This window comes from Pleurodeles waltl, chromosome 3_1 (assembly GCF_031143425.1).
Source record: "Pleurodeles waltl isolate 20211129_DDA chromosome 3_1, aPleWal1.hap1.20221129, whole genome shotgun sequence".
Taxonomy (NCBI): Eukaryota; Metazoa; Chordata; class Amphibia; order Caudata; family Salamandridae; genus Pleurodeles; species Pleurodeles waltl.
This window is the reverse complement of record NC_090440.1, coordinates 790,945,169-790,955,305: the sequence shown is the minus strand read 5'-3', so window position 1 is coordinate 790,955,305 and position 10,137 is coordinate 790,945,169. Positions and strand designations below refer to the sequence as shown.

The 10,137-nt window shown below is 44.9% G+C and overlaps 1 long non-coding RNA gene across 1 annotated transcript in view; it reads left to right on the top strand.

The window, feature by feature from the left end:
• Positions 1 to 606: 606 nt before the first annotated feature.
• The window catches only part of LOC138283265 (uncharacterized), a 33,877-nt gene continuing 24,346 nt past the window's right edge, over positions 607 to 10,137 (top strand). Inside the window, exon 1 of the long non-coding RNA XR_011201160.1 lies at positions 607 to 717. This is a non-coding gene — a long non-coding RNA (uncharacterized lncRNA). The remainder of the gene's footprint in view (positions 718 to 10,137) is intronic.

Genomic DNA, 10,137 nt, shown 5'->3' with positions numbered 1-10,137 from the left:
AAACGACCTCAGGTAAGGGCATTTTATCATAATCCACATTCATAGATGACAGTGAACATTTTATTTAGTATTACACTCCAAAAGTGATTTACTGAGAGGTTGATCTCGTGTCACGTGCACATCCCCACTGCCGAAATCAAACACGAGATGACACGAAAATCCCCTGCACAGCTTTAAACTCAGGCTGACGACATTGCCATGACCACGGAAGGCGGCGCATGACTAAGGGATTATGGTGCTTTGGTGAGTCTGGAACGAATTGCCCTTTGACCTACCTCAGATAAAAGCACGCGCGGTATTAAGTAATACTCCAAGAATGTGCTGCCCGCCATGGCCATGTTTTCCAGCAGATTTACTGTGTCTTGTGAATTGTACTGGCCTGAGTCACTTGTATCAAAGCTGAATTAACGCTTTTATATTGTTCGTTCATTTTCAAGTTGTTCTGACATCCCCTTGTACTACAATATAGAACTTCAGGAATCTGCACAGCTCCAAAGCAGCGTGAGCTGATTTAATTACCTTCAAACCGCGAAGCTCAGTGGAGCACGAACTAACAAATGAGCTGCAGTTCAAATGCCTGATACGCATGAGCAGTTCAAGCTGCATGGAAAGGCCTCAAAGTTGAATTACTCGTTTCCAGGAATTCTGTTCTTTTCTGAGCTTTCAGACTTTTACAAAAGCATTTGGGAAGACAGCAAGTTTGACCTTGGCAAGCTGGTACGTTGGTTTTCTTTTTTTTGTTTGTCTTGAAAATGATTAAAAGCAAATGCAACTGCAAATTGCAGACGTCACAAAAACAAAAAGAAGAAAAAAAGAAAACCTGCCATCGCCTAAAAGGGGGACCATATGCTTGCAATACAAAATGTGACATTTAATTTTAATAGTACAGTATAGATGCTTCCTAGAAGGCAGTTGTACATCTAAACCCTTTTTTGTGTTTCAATCATTTTTATTGTGTTTTCCATATACAACAATAAGGGGGGCATACAATCCACACCTTGTGGTATGAGTGATCCCCAACATTATCCACCGCCCCCCATGTCGCCACCATGCCTTTGTAATGAGTAAGAGAAGCAGTAGCTTAGTGTGCTCCAGCCCCATTACAATCATGCCTCACCTATAGTGACGCAATTGACCTAGTGCCGCAAGGCAGCCCAGACATGTGAGGTCTCTATTGCTGGGCTGAGGCTCTCAAGAATAGGGCCCCTCGTCTTGAGAATTTGTCAGAGGCCCATTGCATGCCATATGCTATTTCTTCATTGGCTAAAAGCTGCCAAATTCTCTGCAGCCACGTAGAGGTTTTAAGAATAATGCCTCCCCCCCAAAGCCCCACGATGGTTTGTTTAGCCACCAACACCTTTTTTTTAGTTTTAATGCACATCACAAGAAAATGTAGTGCTTCTTTGCACAAGGAACAGGTGCTATTGCTTTTTAATTACTGTAACCCAGAAACCTTGTTTAAGCAATAAGGATTTAAAACATTAAGAAATTCAAAGGGAATAGAACTGGCAAAGTAAAGTATTAGCCCACCAGCCCTAGCACTGAAGTGGTCTTTTTAGGCAGTTATGCAAATGCAATGAGCCAAAGTGGCATTACTTCTATGTCCCTCGTCCTCATCTTCGTCATTACTTTCCAGTTAAATCCTACTTCCAGAAACATAAAATACCAGAAAATTATCTTCGTCATTACTTTCAAGTTAAATCCTACTTCCAGAAACATAAAATACCAGAAAATGACCCTCCCACCCTAAGCTGGGTGCCATAATGAGGCTGGTATGGCTAGCATCCTCCTGGCTGTCCTGGTTCAGGCCACTGTCTTAGATTACGGGTCTAGTGTTCATGAGAACTTTCTACACAGGCAAGGGCGCTGTGCAGACGCGCTGCTGGAGCACCGAAGGCGTGCCAAAGGCAGGCCGTCTACACCTGTCCGTGCCCAGACGGTGCCAGGGGCAGGACCCCTGATCTTTTTAGTTCCGTTCCTATTTCATACACCAGACATGATCTACTGGGCTTCCGCCCTACTGTGCCCACAGCCTGCTGTCAACCTCTTAACCCTGGCAACGTGATTTCTAGATGTAGCCACTACGTTTTTTTTGCTACCAACACCTACCCCACTGGCAACTAGAACATACCCTGCATCACGCCCCCACCAACCTTCGAAATTGCTATCCCTCAGTTGCAGATCATTGTTGAAGCACAAAGTTGAAATGCATGACTTTCTCGAGGAACATATGCCAGATGCTGTATTACTGACGGAGACTTGTGACACTTCTCCAGATATACTGCAAGCCATTCCGCATGGCTACACTATTGTCAGGCAGGATAGGCAGGCACGGAGATGGGGGAGGAATTGCCATAATTTTTAAAAGAGCTCTCCATTGCTCCCTCTCTAAACTCTTAGTTGAGGGGTTCAAAGCTTCTTTTTTCTTTCTTGCTCTTTCAAAAAGCTTTACTGTGTCAGGTGATCTCATCTATTGCCCCCAAGTTCCTGTGTCAAATTTCTCCACTCTATTAGCTGACACATCGTTCCCTCTAGCTAAGCGCTATTCTAAGCAGCTGTTATTAGGTGACTTCAACATTCATTTAGATGACACCACCTGCATTGCAGCTAAAGCCGTACTTGGTGAACTGGAGAGTCTGCAACTCTTCCAACTAGTGCTTACTCCCACGCACAGAATGGGGTATAACCTTGACTCTGTGCTCACTAACCTGGTATATATCGAAACTCGGCCTCCTATCCCACTGGCCTGGACAGATCATCTAGCCATCCCTATAAACATCACGATAAGAGGTCAATGAATCTCGCTTCTGCCCCCATATGGTCCCACAAATGGTCCAAAGTGACCCCTGAGAGGCTAAATCAAGCACTTGAAACTCATCGACCAGTCCTGGGTCACTGTGTGGATGAGGCCAGCTCACAATTAGATAACGGGCTCAAAGTAGCCTTAGACCAAGTCGCTATTTCAACCAAACAAGTCACATGGAGATAAAAGCCATCAGTAAGATGGTTAAAGGACGTACTTTCTGCCCAAAAAAGAAATGCAAGAGACTTGAGCATCTCTGGTGCTGAAACTACGAACCTTGTTGTAGAGAGGACTACAAGATGGCATTAAAAGCATACCACCAGCCCATTAATCTGTCCCACCGAGACTACTATGCTCAGAAAATCTAAGCCCACAATAACTCCTCCTGTGAAATTTTCCAGATCGTTAAATCTGGCACTTCACTTTCTTCTGTTTCACCTTCTTCTACTCCCTCTGTAGAGAGCTGTAATGTTCTGGCCTCTTTTTTTGTGGAAAAGTAGAGAACATCTATGCCTCCTTTCCAGTGGAGGTTAGAAATCATCCAGTGCCGGAGGCATGGTTTGTTTCTTCAGCCGACAGCATTAACCTCTGGTAATTTTGCCCAACCCAACCAATGGAATTTCCTTCCATATGCTCTGCCATTAAATCTGGTTCTCCAGCAGACCCAATTTCCCCTTCCATCTTGGAGAAGGGCTGCAAGATAATTCAACTGCTTCTGTATGAATTAATTAATCGCTCCATGTCCTCTGGCCATGTCCTTCAGCAGTGGAAACACGCCTTGGTGGTCCACGTCCTAAAAAATATATATATTATTTGATCCATTCAAACTTGAAAATCACTGGTCTATATAATTGCTGCTTTTCTTGTCCAAAATAGCAGGAAAACATGTGAACAAGCAAGTAACTTTCCAATTTCCCGGAGGAGAATGAGCTCCTGCCCAGGACACAATCAGGCTTTTGCTTCTCTTACAGCACTGAGTTCGCTTTGCTGCTTGCCTCCGAATCTGCAAGGTGGATTATAGATGAGGGCAACACTGCGGCAATACTTATGTTGGACCTCTGTGCTGCTTTTGATACCGTATCCCATAACATTTTGATTGAAAGGCTCTGGGCACTGCGATATTGGCAGCAAGGCGCCGCTCTGGCTGACCTAATTTCTACAGGGACGCACCTTTCAGGTCTCACAAAAGCCATTTCACTCAAGGGTGCACTCCCTGCAGGGCTTCAGTGAGCCCTACCCTTTTCAATGTTTAGGTCTGCCCTCTGGCAGAGGTCATTGAGGGACATGGTTTCACCCTTATTTAATGCGCTGATGACACACAACTTGTCATTACCATTTCTCAGAGCAGCGAGCTCATGGCCTCCCCTCTTAGCTCTTGCTTGCCAGAGGTTGCTGCCTGGATGGACCTGAAATCCTTCAAGCTGAATGCAGGGAAGACAGAGGTAGTGGTACTGGGCAAGCATATAAATGTCTGTTCTAACAGATGGTGGCCTGACAGCCTTGGTCCTTTACTATCTTCCAAGTACAGGGTAAAAAATGTGGGCCTCTGGTTTCATGACAAACTCTCCTTTGATGCCCTGATCAATGATCTGTCTAGAAAATGTTTTGGAATATTAAGATCCGTGAAGACAATTCTTCATTTCTTACTGGAATCTGCCCGAAAAACTGTAGTGCAGGCATTTGGTGGTATCCAGGCTAGACTACTGTAATGCCCTCTACCTGGGCACATCTCACTCCCGTTTGAACAGGATCCAATGGGTCCAGAATGCAGCTGCTAGGACACTGCTCATACTCAGCATGCATGCCTCCATTGTCACAGATCTGAGGAAACTGCGCTGGCTGCCAGTAAAGCACAGAGTTATGCTCAAGGCCCTATGCTTCTCCTATAGAGCTCTTGCCTCTCAAGGCCCCAGCTACTTGCAGTCAACTCCCTATGTTACGACCAGGAACCTAAGATCGGCCAGCGCACAACACGCTTTTGTCCCAAAATGTAAAAGAGCCACAACTGGAGGCAGTGGCTTCAGTTATCTGGCACCAAAAATCTGGAATTCTCTTCCGGCTGGAATTTGGTTAGCTTCTCCAAACCTTTTTCAGGAACAAATTGACGACCTAGCTCTTTGGATCCAGTTAAATTCTCTTCCGCTGTAAGGACATCATATTCTCTCTCCAAACTCAGTATCCCAGCGCTGGGACACTTTGTATGAAGCAGCCATAGCCATGCAATTTATAAATTGCTTTATTATTATTATTATTATGTTACCTATCTGGACCAAAACAAGGATGTCAGAAATATAGGTCCCCGAACAACTTTTGCCTCTATCTTGATCACTGGATGCTTCTTCCCTGATGGACTTGGTGGAGACGGTGGTCTGTTAGGCGAGCAGTGTCTTCTGGAATATTTCAAATAGAGCCCTGGCCAAGTAGGCATACGTCTGAAAGATAACTTTTGGTGCAATCTTTGGTGATTGCTGAGCTGTATTACCCTTTATTTCTATGTGATTGGCTAGCATACAGCAAATCGAAAGCATGCCTCTACTCCTTTTGATTTCTACAGCTCTCCCTTGCCTATGAAATCTCGGTATGGTGGAAGAAGTGACAATAAATACAGAATTATGAGTCTGATTCTAGAGATACTGATCTCTTTAGATAAGAAAAAAATGATGTTTCTTCCAATAAGACAATTCTGGAAGCTGAAGTGATTCAGTTTAGTGTATCAGTATTCAGTGATAATGATCATGCAGTACCTCCTCACAAACAAAAACGGAAATATATTTCTAAAGATATGGTACCACTGATTCTTTTTTAGGAGTCCCAATACATCTTTTGTACTGGATGGCATCCTCAGAGGGTGTAATAATCCCAATTCTATCCTTTAGAGGACATGGATGCCAAGTTACTTCTGTCAACTATAGTTGTGGCTAGTCATGTGGGAAGAACTTTAATGACTGAAGAAAATACTGTGAAGATTCAGTAGATAAAAAAGATAATTCATCCTCTCCTATATGAGCCTTCATACTTCATAGTTGTTAATTTCAGATGTCAATAGGTTTTTCAATGTCATTGCAGATGGTACTACATGCTCTGAGTTTTTAGACGGGATAGAACTCCAAATAGAACTTCTCTCTAAAAAATCATTTGACGTGTTGAGAGCTTCTGCTTCTGCTTCAGCTTCTGAAGTGGCAGTAGAATCATTGCACAATTTATTATTAAGAGATTGGAATACAGATGTATCATAGAGCTCTAGAGCTTTCTGCTTGGTATTTGATGCTGCTCATATTTTTGGTTAAACGTTTAAGGATAAGGTGCATCAACTATCCAAGAAAGGATACATTCCTCTTCCTTCAGATGTCAGCATTCTAAATCACGTTTGTCTTCTAAGAACAAGTCCTCCGTTTCCAGCCATTCAGAACACAGCATCTACCTCTACAGTTAAACAAATCCAAACAAATTAACTTTGTTGGATGATATTCCAATGAGCAAAACAGGATCCTTCTGGGAAAAGTCCTCATTCCTGAACATTCTGATTTGCATGCCAGAGTTAGAGGTTGCATTCTACATTTTCTGGAGAAATTGGAGAAATCAACTTCAAATGCACTGGTTGTAGGTAAATGGTTCTGTATATTACACCAAAATGAGGTATAGTGTGCATAGAGCCCAGGGGTTCCCCTGAGGCTACCAGAAGCTAAAGTAGATAACACTAATGCTCTCTCTTGTGGTAGTGTGGTCGAGCAGTTAGGCTTATCAGAGAGTAGTGCAAAGCATTTGTTATACACACACAGTCAAGAAATGAAGCACACGCTCAATGACTAAATCCAATTGTTTTATATAGCAAAAATATATTTTGTTACTTTCTTTCTAGAACCAGAAGGTCTTTGTTGCAGGTAAGTACAGTTGTCAATTGGTATCAAGCATATGTATCAAATGTACTATGTTTCTTTTTTTCAGATTAAGCAGTTTACAAGTAAGTAACACTTTTCTGTTTCAAAAGCTGACACTGCAATTGTTCATAGGAGTCAATAGAGTCCTACGGCGGGAAAAGTGTTAACATGGTTAACAGGTAAGTACAGAACTTACGATTCCAGACTTTGGGGGTTAGGACGTCCACAGGTCAAAGTTTAGGCTGACCTCAAAAGTGCATCACCAGCGACACTAGGCAGGCTGGATGCAGAGGTCAAAGTTGGCGTTGGGTTTACAATGGAATCCTACGAGAACTGGGGGTGCTCGGTAGAAAGCAGACTGCAGGTAAGGACCCGTGGGTCCAGGACACCGAGCTGGGGGGTTTAGGTCAGCACCAGGAGGCCACAGGTTCACATCAAACACACACTGTCAGCGGCTCAGGGGCGGCCGGGTGCAGGGTTCAAACACAGAGCTGAGCACCTAATGATTTTCAAAAGGGGAAACCCGAGGATCACAAAAGATGCTGCAGGCTGGGTCCAGGCGGTCAGTTCCGGGAAACCAAAGGTTGGACAGATAGGGGAGGCACCCACTGGATCTTCCTGGACTGTCGGTCAGATTCCACAAGGCCAGGGGGCTGCGGGTGTCTCCTTGGGAGGTGGGTATCTTTATTGGATCTGGTCGTGGTCGCGGGGTCCTCTGAAGTCAGGCTGCAGGTGTTGCTGTGTTGGCTACGAGGGGTCAATCCAGGGTGGACTCAAGGTTGGAATCGCCTGGGGACCTTCTCTGGACTGGTGGGCCACCTGGACACGGCCGTGGGCATCAGGTGCAAAGTAGGCAGGGCTCGTGGATCCGGGGCGGTTCTGGAGGGTTTCTTCTGGACAGGACCGCTGTCCTTGGAGGTCTTGGTCCTCTGCTGGGGCAGGCAGTCCTCTGGGGGTTTGTAGAGGTAGCTGGTCCTGCAGGATGCAGGATGCGTCGCCTTCATGGAGCAGGGGTCTTTGAAGCTGCAGACAGGCCTGTACGGCTGGGGCCAAGTCAGTTGTCACCAGGAGTCTTTGCTGCTGGGGACGGCTTGGCAGTCCTTCTTCTTTCTTCTTGAGGTCACCGGGAATGTGGTGAGTAAGGTTCCGGGGTGCCCTTAAGTACTAGATTTAGTGGTGTTACAGGGGTCAGTGGGCAGTAGCCAATGGATACTGTCCCTGAGAGTGGATACACCCTGTCTGTGCCCACACCCTTTGGGGTGGGGGGCACATTCCTATCCCTAATGGGCCCTCTCCTCCAAGCCAAGATGGAGAATTCTGAAAGGAGGGGGTCACCTTAGCTCTGGACACCTTAGGGGTGGTCCTAGCTGAAGTGATCACTCCTCCTTGTTTTTCCTAATTTTTCTGCCGGACCTGCCACCAAAAGTGGGTCTTGGTCTGAGGGGCAGCCCTCTCCACTAGCTGGAGTACAGTGGGGCACTATAACAGGAGGCCTGAGCCTTTGAGGCTCACCGCCAAGTGTTACAGTTCCTGCAGGAGGGAGGTGTGAAGCACCTCCACCCAGAGCAGGCTTTGTTTCTGACCCCGGAGCGCACAAAGGCTCTCACCCCATAGGATCAGAAACTTGTCTGTTTAGTGGCAGGGTGGCACAGACTGGTCAGTCCTGCACTAAAGGGTTGAGTAAAATACAGGAGGCAACTCTAACATGCCCTCTGTATGCATTGTACAACATATCCAACAGTGGCATCAGTGTGGGTTTATTGTGCTGAGAAGTTTGATACCAAGCTACCCAGCCTTCAGTGAAGCCACCATGGAGCTGTGAAGTTCATAATAACCAACTCCCAGCCCAGGTACTTAATATGGCCACACTGCACTTACACTGTGTATGAATGGATTTAGACACTGTAGGGGCATATTGCTCATGCAGCTATGCCCTCACCTGTGGTATAGTGCACCCTGCCTTAAGGCTGTAAGGCCTGCTAGAGGGGTAACTTACCTATGCCACAGCCAGTGGTTTGTGGCATGTTGAGTTTACCTTTTTCTCCCCACCATCACACACAATCTGCAATGACAGTGTGCATATGCTTGGTGAGGGGTCCCTTAGCATGCCACAATACATGTTGCAGTCCTTAAGGACCCTTCCTGGTCACAGAGCTCTTGGTACCACTGGTACCTAATACAAGGTACTTAGCGGTGTGCCAGGGGTGTGCCAATTGTGGAAACAATGGTACAGTTTAGAGAAAGAACACTGGTGCTGGGGCCTGGTTAGCAGGGTCCCAGCACACATTCAGTCAAGTTAGTATCAACATCAGGCAAAATGTGTCTCTGGTGGTGGTGGTGGGGGGGGGGATGGTAACCATGCCAAAAAGGGGCACTTTCCTAAAGTCCCTATTGGGCCTTATAATCATTTCTTAACTTTTCAGGCAAACACTGTTTAAGTTTGGAACAATTGATGCAAAACATGTTAGGTAATCCATGTCAGCAATATAGTTGCTGTTTACATTTCACATGATTTACTTTGTCATGCATTCCCTAAGAGTGTTTTAGTTTTCCAGGATGTTGTGCTTTTATAGTTTTTTTTCTGTGCTGCATATTACTCTAGTATAGTGTGTAGGATGAACTGGCCTCTAGGTGTCTGTGGACATCTTGTTGTGGGAGCATGTTTATAACAGGCCACGACTGAGACTTCTGGAGCTGAGGGTGAAGGCAGTGCAAGTTTCTCACAATGCCTGTCACTGAGTACATGATCATTCAGTTCTTTCTCTACAGATTGCAGGAAGCAATGGTCACATATAACTTTAATAGTGATTTAATGAGAATATGAGAAGGTACTTAAAGAAGGGCAAAATGATATAAAAATGCAGTGCTTACAGGTGAGTGGATGCTTTGTATGGGTTGGGGGATGGTGAAGTGATTGAGATGCAAGGAAGCACTTGAAGTGGGGAGTGAAAGAAGGGTGCTAAAGAGGAAAAGAGGAAAGAGATAAGGTGTGAAATATGCATATAGAGGATTTCAGAAACATGTGAGGACAAACAAGTTAATAGCTCTCTAGGAGAGATTGCAGAGGAATGTGGTGTGTAGGAAAGAGTGGAAGTAATTGAGACATCTTGTAGACCACTATTCTTTCCACATACCTTAGTAATGTTTAACTCGTAGTGTCATATTTTCAGAACTGAAACATTTACAATTGTGATTATTCACGATAAAATAATTGTTGCTTATTTATCTGTTAACAAGCATTAGCAAAGCCACCGGTTTTTGCCCGTTTTAGGTGCATGTCGTTTAGAGTGTGTCTGGATTCAATAAGATAAAGTTCAAAGAGAAGCACCACAAAACTGGTCGTGTAGTGTACTATATGGCACAAGATTTTAGTTTACATATTTAAAGCCACATCCTTGATGATACATGCCACAACTCTTGGAAAGGATTCCTAGTTAAGTTTTCTAGGCCACAATT